Consider the following 10,360-nt stretch of genomic DNA (forward strand, 5'->3'; position numbering starts at 1 on the left):
GTATTCACCAGGAAAATGCTGAAGACTCATCTCAGGTTTTAGAGCTAAAATACAAGATAAATGAAAAGTCATTAAATACGATATACCATCATCTGCATACCAGCATCCTGCCATACTGTCACACAACAGTTTTAGAAATTAACATTCATCCTCATGCTTCATAATGATAATTATATGTCATCTTAGGTGAGTGTAAGTTACACTGTAAAAAAAGATCATGACTCTGAATGAAGCAGAATCTGACAACAAAAAGCAATTTATCAAACTGAGAAAACTGTAAAGATGCTAAATGTAACATTTCATCCCACAGGTGGCATTATAATTGGAGTGGAGGTTGTTGAATCATTGAGTTTCTACTTGTCACTCTCTCTAAAACAAATGAAATATGATATAATCAAAGAATGAGAAAAGCAGTCGCTCACTGTGTATGGTGACGGAGGATGTGTCACTGTGTGGAGATGGAGAATTTATGTCTCCAAGCTTTACAGTGTAATAACATGTCACTTTAACCACAGCAGGTGAACTCTGACGTGACATCTCCAGCAGCTCAGTTCCTGTCAGTGTCTTCAGACAAGAGAAGACTCTGTCAGTTCCTCTAGTGTAGAAATAACACTGAGACACAGGAACAGATGATGGAGTCTGACAGTCCAGAGTGACTGAGTCTGTCTCTGAGATCACCGGTGGATTCACTGTCAGTGTAGGTGGAAGAGCTGAAAATTTAGAGGTAGACATGCAGTATGTTATATCACATACTTAACAGCTGCATAAAGATAATGAAAACAAATGATATCAAATACTAAATAATTAAATTACTATGGTAATATTCTTAATGGGGAATGTTGATTTTAGAGGAAAGGGGGAAAATCTATTGTACAACCCAACAGTTTGTAAAAATAGTCAAAATGAATAACAGACTGTAATAAACGTCCCACAGTGAAAACAACTGGACATGAAAGATAATCGATCAGAGTCTGACCTTGGGCTTGAATCTCGCGAAAGAAATCTGTTGGAAATACAACATGTTAACAAAGTAAATAGATGTAATAATAACTAATTAATGACTTCAACAACATGTAGAAGGATTAAAACTCCACCACCGTGTAACTCTGTCAACCAGAGGTGGAAACTAAGGATCTTTGACGATATTGTCCAACTCATATTTGACGATTGCTGTATGTATATATATATGTGAGTATGTATATACTAAAATATTAATAACTAATAACTAATTTGCTTGCCTGCATTGGTTTGTAATCATTTACATCAATAGTGAATAAATATATAGGAGGTTTAACTTACACATGAGGAAGACAAACAGCAGGCGTCCTGCCATGATGAAGCTGAGGCTGTCCACGGTCCTCAAAAGATGATACTTGTGTGTCTCAATGTGTGAACTTTCACTTTACCTAAGTGACATTTCGAAAAACTTGCTCTCATGAAAACCACAGCTAGCATCGGAATTATTCACGTCAGATACACAAACCTCACATCCTTTTAAAGTACCTAGTATATGTGTGTTATTTAGATAGAATCGACCACACTGGAGGCTCGTGTGTGTGTGTGTGTGTGTGTGTGTGTGTGTGTGTGTGTGTGTGTGTGTGTGTGTGTGTGTGTGTGTGTCTTCACTAAAAGTCTTTTTTTAAACTGCTCACTTTTTTGTTCATGATCTGCTCAAAGTAAAACGTGTCGTTTTTTTTCCATGTTTGTCCTGAAACTTCAAACCATTTAACTTCATATCTCCAAACAGGCTGTGTGTTATTTCATCTAGTTGGTAAAATGTCATCATAAAAATATTGTTTTCTGCATTCAGTTGTGCTTAAATATGTCTCTGTGATGGTTTCTCATTTGTATTGTATTAAATCATTGTTTGGCGGTTTTTAATGTGTTTTCTGTGTCTGTGAGTTTTATGAATTTGTGTAAATGTGAGTTAAATGTGTGAATAAACCCTTCCGGGTAAAGCACTTTGGTACAAATCATGTTTTTAAAGCGCACTATAAATAAACATGAACCTGAACTTCAACTTCTGAAATGAAAGGGACTTTTTAAATAATTGTGTACATGGATTTTATTATTCAAAGCATTGATACATGTTATGTTCTGACCAAACTATCAATTCAATAAAGTTCAACTGAGCCATATCACCATTCTAACGTCTGCTCTTGTGGGGTAATGATGTAAATACTGTTAAGATCAATTAACTTGTACATAAGCAAGAAAAAAGATGCAAGAAAAACAACGTTTGAATTTCAAATTGACTTTAGAGGGCTGTACACGGTCTCTCTCAGGGCTGATGTAGCTTCTCGGAGGTGCTGCTGTTGTCACTCTATGAAAAGAAAGAAAACAGAAATGACTTAACTGCCCTCAGTTAGTGGAAATGTTGTCAGCAATATGCAATTATCATCATTTACAGTAAAAGGGTTTAGTTTCTGTCACGCTGCAATAAACATTTTTTTTCTGAGAATGTACCTTTAAATGTCTTTTTAATTATGGCCCTGTTCGCATTCCTGGCCACTTATAAGCCTTCAGCAGAAACCTGCACCACCAAGCAGCTGATTAATGTGTCGAACAACCTTTGGGAAAACAAAAGCAGCTCACCAGTGTTGCATTCATAGGTGACGATACTGTAGGTTTCATCATAACCACCCTGCAAAGCAGTGACCGTTTACTTTGGTCTAAATGGGAAAAAAATAGAAAACAGGTTTTGTGTGTCATTACAGAGGAAGGCAAAAGCACAGTACACATTTGCAAATGAATTAACTGTATTACTCTCCGCAAAGAGCGCCGCTACGTTGGAGTTTATCCCCGGTGGACGAGAGGGTCGCCTCCCTACGCCTTCGGTTATGGGGGGGAAAACGCTGACTGTTGTTTGTGCCGATGCCCCAAACCGCAGTTCTGAGTATTCGGCCTTCTTGGAGACCCTGAATGGAGCCCTGCAGGGGGCTCCAGTAGGGGACTCCGTAGTCTTGCTGGGAGACTTCAACGCACACGTGGGAAACGATGGAGACACCTGGAGAGGCGTGATTGGGAGGAAGGGCCTCCCTGATCTAAACCCGAACGGTCGTTTGTTGTTGGACTTCTGTGCTAGTCATGGAATGGCCATAACAAACACCATGTTCGAGCATAAGGATGCTCATAAGTGCACGTGGTACCAGAGCACCCTAGGCCAAAGGTCAATGATCGATTTCGTAATCGTATCATCTGATCTGAGGCCTCAAGTTTTGGACACTCGGGTGAAGGGAGGGGCGGAGCTGTCGACTGATCACCATCTGGTGGTGAGTTGGATCAAGGGGTGGGGGAAGACTCTGGACAGACCTGGTAAACCCAAACGGGTAGTGCGGGTGAACTGGGAACGTCTGGAGGAAGCCCCTGTCCTGGGGATCTTTAACTCACACCTCCGGCAGAACTTTTCAGCCATCCCTGTGGAGGTTGGGGGCATTGAACCTGAGTGGGCGATGTTCAAAACCTGATGTGTCACTGTGTATGGTGACGGAGGATGTGTCACTGTGTATGGTGACGGAGGATGTGTCACTGTGTCTGGTGACGGAGGATGTATCACTGTGTATGGTGACGGAGGATGTTTCACTGTGTATGGTGACGGAGGATGTGTCACTGTGTGGAGATGGGTAATGTGACTCTCCAAGCTTTACAGTGTAAAAACATGTCATCTCAACCTCAGCAGGTGAACTCTGATGTGACATCTCCAGCAGCTCAGTTCCTGTCAGTGTCTTCAGACAGGGGAAGACTTTGCCCCGTTTTGTTCTCATAGTTTTGAAATAACACTGAGACACAGGAACAGATGATGGAGTCTGACAGTGCAGAGTGACTGAGTCTGTCTCTGAGATCACCGGTGGATTCACTGTCAGTGTAGGTGTAAGAAGAGCTAAAACATATTGAGCTCTCTCTTCTCTCTCTCTCTCTCCCTCCCATCTCATCTTCTCTCTAATAACATCTCTCTCTCTCTGTCTCTCTCGCTCTCTTTCTTCTCTCTCTCTCTCTCTCTCTCTCTCTGATCTCTCCTCTCTCTCTATCTCTCTCCTCCTCTCATCTCCCTTCTCTCTCTCTCTCTCTCTCTCATCTCTCTCTGTCTCTCTCTCTATATCTAGTGTAACATTGTATGCTACTCTAAAGTGTCCCTCTTGGACACCATGGTGTATGAAGGGTTTAGGTTGCATTAGTGCATCTGGATGTGAGTAAAGTGCTGAGCTGCATGTCGGCAATAATGAAAAAGTGAACTCAGTGTAAAAAATGTGAGTTACAATTTGTAGAAAACTAATTTGCTGCCTGCATGGTTGTAATCATTTACATCAATAGTGAATAAACTATAGGAGGTTTAACTTACACATGAGGAAGACAAACAGCAGGCGTCCTGCCATGATGAAGCTGAGGCTGTCCACGGTCCTCAAAAGATGATACTTGTGTGTCTCAATGTGTGAACTTTCACTTTACTTAATGATATTTTGAAAAACTTGCTCTCATGAAAACCACAGCTAGCATCGGAATTATTCACGTCAGATACACAAACCTCACATCATTTTTAAAGTACCTAGTATATGTGTGTTATTAAATAAATCGACCACACTGGAGGCTCGGTGTGTGTGTGTGTGTGTGTGTGTGTGTGGGGTGTGGTGTGTGGTGTGTGTGTGGTGCGGTGTGTGCGTGCGTGTGTGTGTGTGGTGGGTGTGTTTGTGTGTTTGTGTCTTCACTAAAACAGTCTTTTTTAAACTGCTCACTTTTTTGTTCATGATCTGCCGAATACCTTTGTTGTTGTGCTCATACTGTAGCATAACATCATAATATATGTCGTAGCAGCAGTTGTTCACTCACTTCGAATGATGATGGAGGATATGTTACTCTCTGGAGATGAGTCGCGTGAAGATAAAAACATGTCACTTTAACTCAGCAGGTGAACTCTGATGGTGACATCTCCAGCAGCTCAGTTCCTGTCAGTGTCTTCAGACGGGGAAGACTTTGCCCGTTTTGTTCTCATAGTTTTGAAATAACACTGAGACACAGGAACAGATATGGAGTCTGACAGTGCAGAGTGACTGAGTCTGTCTCTGAGATCACCGGTGGATTCACTGTCGTGTAGGTGAAAGAAGAGCTGAACATGTAGAGTGACATGCAGTATGTTATATCACATACTTAACAGCTGCATAAAGATAATGAAAACAAATTATATCAATACTAAATAATTAAATTACTATGATAATATTCTTAATGGGGAATTTTGATTTTAGAGGAAAGGGGGAAAATCTATGTACAACCCAACAGTTTGTAAAAATAGTCAAAATGAATAACAGACTGTAATAAACGTCCCACAGTGAAACAACTGGACATGAAAGATAATCGATCAAGTCTGACCTTGGGCTTGAATCTCGCGAAAGGAATCTGTTGGAAATACAACGTTTAACAAAGTAAATAGATGTAATAATAACTAATTAATGACTTCAACAACATGTAGAAGGATTAAAACTCCACCACCGTGTAACTCTGTCAACCAGAGGTGGAATAAGGATGCATAATGTTGGATCTTTGACGATATTGTCCAACTCATATTTGACGATTGCTGTATGTATATATATATATATATTATCATATATATATATATGTTATATATATATTATATGTGTATATATATATATATATATATATATGTGTAAATATTTCGTATGTCTACTCTAAAGTGTCCCTCTTGGACACCATGTGTATGAAGGGTTTAGGTTGCATTAGTGCATTCTGGATGTGAGTAAATGTGCTGAGCTGCATGTCGGCAATAATGAAAAAGTGAACTCAGTGTAGAAAAAATGTGAGTTACAATTTGTAGAAAACTAATTTGCTTGCCTGCATTGGTTTGTAATCATTTACATCAATAGTGATAAATCTATAGGAGGTTTAACTTACACATGAGGAAGACAAACAGCAGGCGTCCTGCCATGATGAAGCTGAGGCTGTCCACGGTCCTCAAAAGATGATACTTGTGTGTCTCAATGTGTGAACTTTCACTTTACTTAGTGACATTTTGAAAAACTTGCTCTCATGAAAACCACAGCTAGCATCGGAATTATTCACGTCAGATACACAAACCTCACATCCTTTTAAAGTACCTAGTATATGTGTGTTATTAAGATAAATCGACCACACTGGAGGCTCGTGTGTGTTTGTGTGTGTGTGTGTGTGGTGTGGTGTGTGTGTGTGTGTGCGTGTTTGCGTGCGTGTGTGTGTGTGTGTGTGTGTTTGTGTCTTCACTAAAAACAGTCTTTTTACTGCTCACTTTTTTGTTCATGATCTGCTCGAATACACTTTGTTGTTTGTGCTCATACTGTAGCATAACACATAATATATATGTCTGTAGGAGCAGTGTTCACTCACTTCGATGATGATGGAGGTTATGTTACTCTCTGGAGATTGAGTCGCGTGAAGATAAAAACATGTCCTTTAACCTCAGCAGGTGAACTCTGAGGTGACATCTCCAGCAGCTCAGTTCCTGTCAGTGTCTTCAGACAGGGGAAGACTTTGCCCGGTTTTGTTCTCATAGTTTTGAAATAACACTGAACACAGGAACAGATGATGGAGTCTGACAGTGCAGAGTGACTGAGTCTGTCTCTGAGATCACCGGTGGATTCACTGTCAGTGTAGTGGAAGAAGAGCTGAACATGTAGAGGTAGACATGCAGTATGTATATCACATACTTGCACTGCATAAAGATAATGAAATCAAATTATATCAAATACTAAATAATTAAATTACTATGGTATATTCTTAATGGGGAATGTTGATTTTAGAGGAAAGGGGGAAATCTATTGTACAACCCAACAGTTTGTAAAAATAGTCAAAATGAATAACAGACTGTAATAAAGCTCCCACAGTGAAAACAACTGGACATGAAAGATAATCGATCAGAGTCTGACCTTGGGCTTGAATCTCGCGAAGGAATCTGTTGGAAATACAACATGTTAACAAAGTAAATAGATGTAATAAATAACTAATGACTTCAACAACATGTAGAAGGACTAAAACTCCACCACCGTGTAACTCTGTCAACCAAGTGTGGAAACTAAGGATGCATATGTTGGATCTTTGACGATATTGTCCAACTCATATTTGACGATTGCTGTATGTATATATATATATATATATATATATATATATATATATATGTGAGTATGTTAATATATATTATAATATATATATTTATGTGTAAATATTTCGTATGTATCTCTAAATTGTCCCTCTTTGGACACCATGTGTATGAAGGGTTTAGGTTGCATTAGTGCATTCTGGATGTGAGTAATGTGCTGACTGCATGTCGGCAATAATGAAAAAGTGAACTCAGTATAGAAAAAAGTGAGTTACAATTTGTAGAAAACTAATTTGCTTGCCTGCATTGGTTTGTAATCATTTACACAATAGTGAATAAATCTATAGGAGGTTTAACTACACATGAGGAAGACAAACAGCAGGCTTCCTGCCACTGATGAAGCTGAGGCTGTCCACGGTCCTCAAAAGATGAATCTTGTGTGTCTCAATGTTGAACTTTCACTTTACTTAAGTGACATTTTGAAAAAACTTGTTTTGTTTTTTTATTATTATTTTGCTCCCAAGTCTGTTTTACACCGCCGGGGTTGCAGCTGAAGAATACGACTAAAGTATTATCATACACGTCATAATTTCCATAACAAGATGAATAAAGTATCTTATTTTCTATTGCCATGTAGTTCCATTATATTCGAGGGAAGGCGGACATCTCTACAGCCGATATCTCCAACATCCGGCAAACCACAACCACATGGATTGATAAATAGCGCTAAAGGTAAAAGGAAAAAATGTGTATTTTTGATTTTGTGGTGAACTGTCTTCTACCTGTGGCCACATTACATGTTGGCGTTGTCTGGGTCATGCTCGACTCTTTTCCCACGATATCTACATGAAGAGAAGAAAGATTTGAACTGATACATTTCCCGTGTGTACAAATAAATGCCTATTTGTGTAGACTGCGTGCGACAGCCCTATTATTTTTGTATTTGTATTTTGTATATATGCTTATGGTGGACCCCAGTACATCATAAGCATATACGTGTAAGTATACAGTGAGAATACTTGCAGACATGATTTTGATTCTGATGTCACACTGTCACAATGAAACTTTCTAACAGTTGCTGACATTTACAGTCCAACATATCAACAACCAACTAAAATAAGATATGTGTGTCAACTAATGTGCATTTCTATTATGCACTTTAAAGAAGGTGTGATCATCTATTATTGCTCAGAATAACAATAATACATCAATATTCTGACATCAAACTAACAAAAAGCAAATCACTGTATCATCACCCACATGTGGCATTTCAATGGAAATGGAGGTTTTCTCTCGTTTTGATTTGAATTACACCACTTTTGTTGAAGAGTAATATATTTATAAGAGTAGTTGGGGAGTAAAAATCACTCACTGTGTATGGTGATGGAGGATGTGTCACTGTGTGGAGATTTTTGAATCCAAGCTTTACAGTGTAAGAACATGTCACTTTAACCTCAGCAGGTGAACTCTGACGTGACATCTTCAGCAGCTCAGTTCCTGTCAGTGTCTTCAGACAAGAGAAGTCTTTGACAGTTCCTCCAGTGTAGAAATAACACTGAGACACAGGAACAGATGATGGAGTCTGACAGTGCAGAGATGACTGAGTCTGTCTCTGAGATCACCGGTGGATTCACTGTCAGTTTAGGTGGAAGAGATGCTGAAAATATAAATATATCTTGGATTAGATAACTGAAAATTGTATTTGTTAAAAAAACATTGCTGTTGATACATTTATAATGGCAGAGGATGCACATTGAAAACCTTCTGACACTTCTTTTAAAGAGTCAACCCCCATATCTTACCACAGTGCTCATACTGTGTCAAGATATTCAACTGTAACTTCGGTCCATAGCAGCAGTGTTCACTCACTTCCAATCATGATGGAGGATGTTTCACTCTCAGGAGAATCAGACATGTGACGATAATACATGTCATCTCAACCTCAGCAGGTGAACTCTGATGTGACATCTCCAGCAGCTCAGTTCCTGTCAGTGTCTTCAGACAAGAGAAGTCTTTGACAGTTCCTCCACTTAAAGTGTAGAAATAACACTGAGACACAGGAACAGATGATGGAGTCTGACAGTGCAGAGTGACTGAGTCTGTCTCTGAGATCACCGGTGGATTCACTGTCAGTGTAGGTGGAAGAAGAGCTGAACATGTAGAGGTAAACATGCAGTATGTTATATCACATACTTAACAGCTGCATAAAGATAATGAAAACAAATGATATCAAATACTAAATAATTAAATTACTATGGTAATATTCTTAATGGGGAATGTTGATTTTAGAGGAAAGGGGGAAAATCTATTGTACAACCCAACAGTTTGTAAAAATAGTCAAAATGAATAACAGACTGTAATAAACGTCCCACAGTGAAAACAACTGGACATGAAAGATAATCGATCAGAGTCTGACCTTGGGCTTGAATCTCGCGAAAGGAATCTGTTGGAAATACAACATGTTAACAAAGTAAATAGATGTAATAATAACTAATTAATGACTTCAACAACATGTAGAAGGATTAAAACTCCACCACCGTGTAACTCTGTCAACCAGAGGTGGAAACTAAGGATGCATAATGTTGGATCTTTGACGATATTGTCCAACTCATATTTGACGATTGCTGTATGTATATATATATATATGTATATATATATATGTATATATATATATGATGTATATATATATATATATATATATGTATATATATATATATAATATATATTATTATATATATATATATTATATAATATATATAATATGTATATATATAATAATATATATCACATAATATAATATAATCTCTCTATCTGTTGTATACTATATATATATATATTCTATCTATCTCTCTCCCTCTCTCTCCCCTCTCTCTCCTCTCTCTCTCTCTTCTCTCTCTCTCTCTCTCTCTCTCTCTCTCCCTCTATCTCTCTCTCTGTCTCTCTCTCTCTCGTCTCTCTCTATTCTCTCCTTCTCCTCCTGTATCTATCTCCTCTCTCCTATATTATCTCTACTCTATATCTCTCTTGTATATCTCCTATATATCATCCTCCCTCTTTTCTCTATCCTATAATCTATATGTATTATTGTATATCCTAGGTATTTAGCTATCTCGATAGTATAGATATATGTTATATAGATTATATATATGACACATATATATATATATATATATATATCTATATATATATATGTATATATATATATCTATATATATATATATGATATATACGTGTAAATATTTTGTATGTCTACTCTAAAGCTGTCCCTCTTTGGACACCATG

The sequence above is a fragment of the Cottoperca gobio genome, chromosome 5 (genome assembly GCF_900634415.1).
Source record: "Cottoperca gobio chromosome 5, fCotGob3.1, whole genome shotgun sequence".
NCBI classification, from domain to species: Eukaryota; Metazoa; Chordata; class Actinopteri; order Perciformes; family Bovichtidae; genus Cottoperca; species Cottoperca gobio.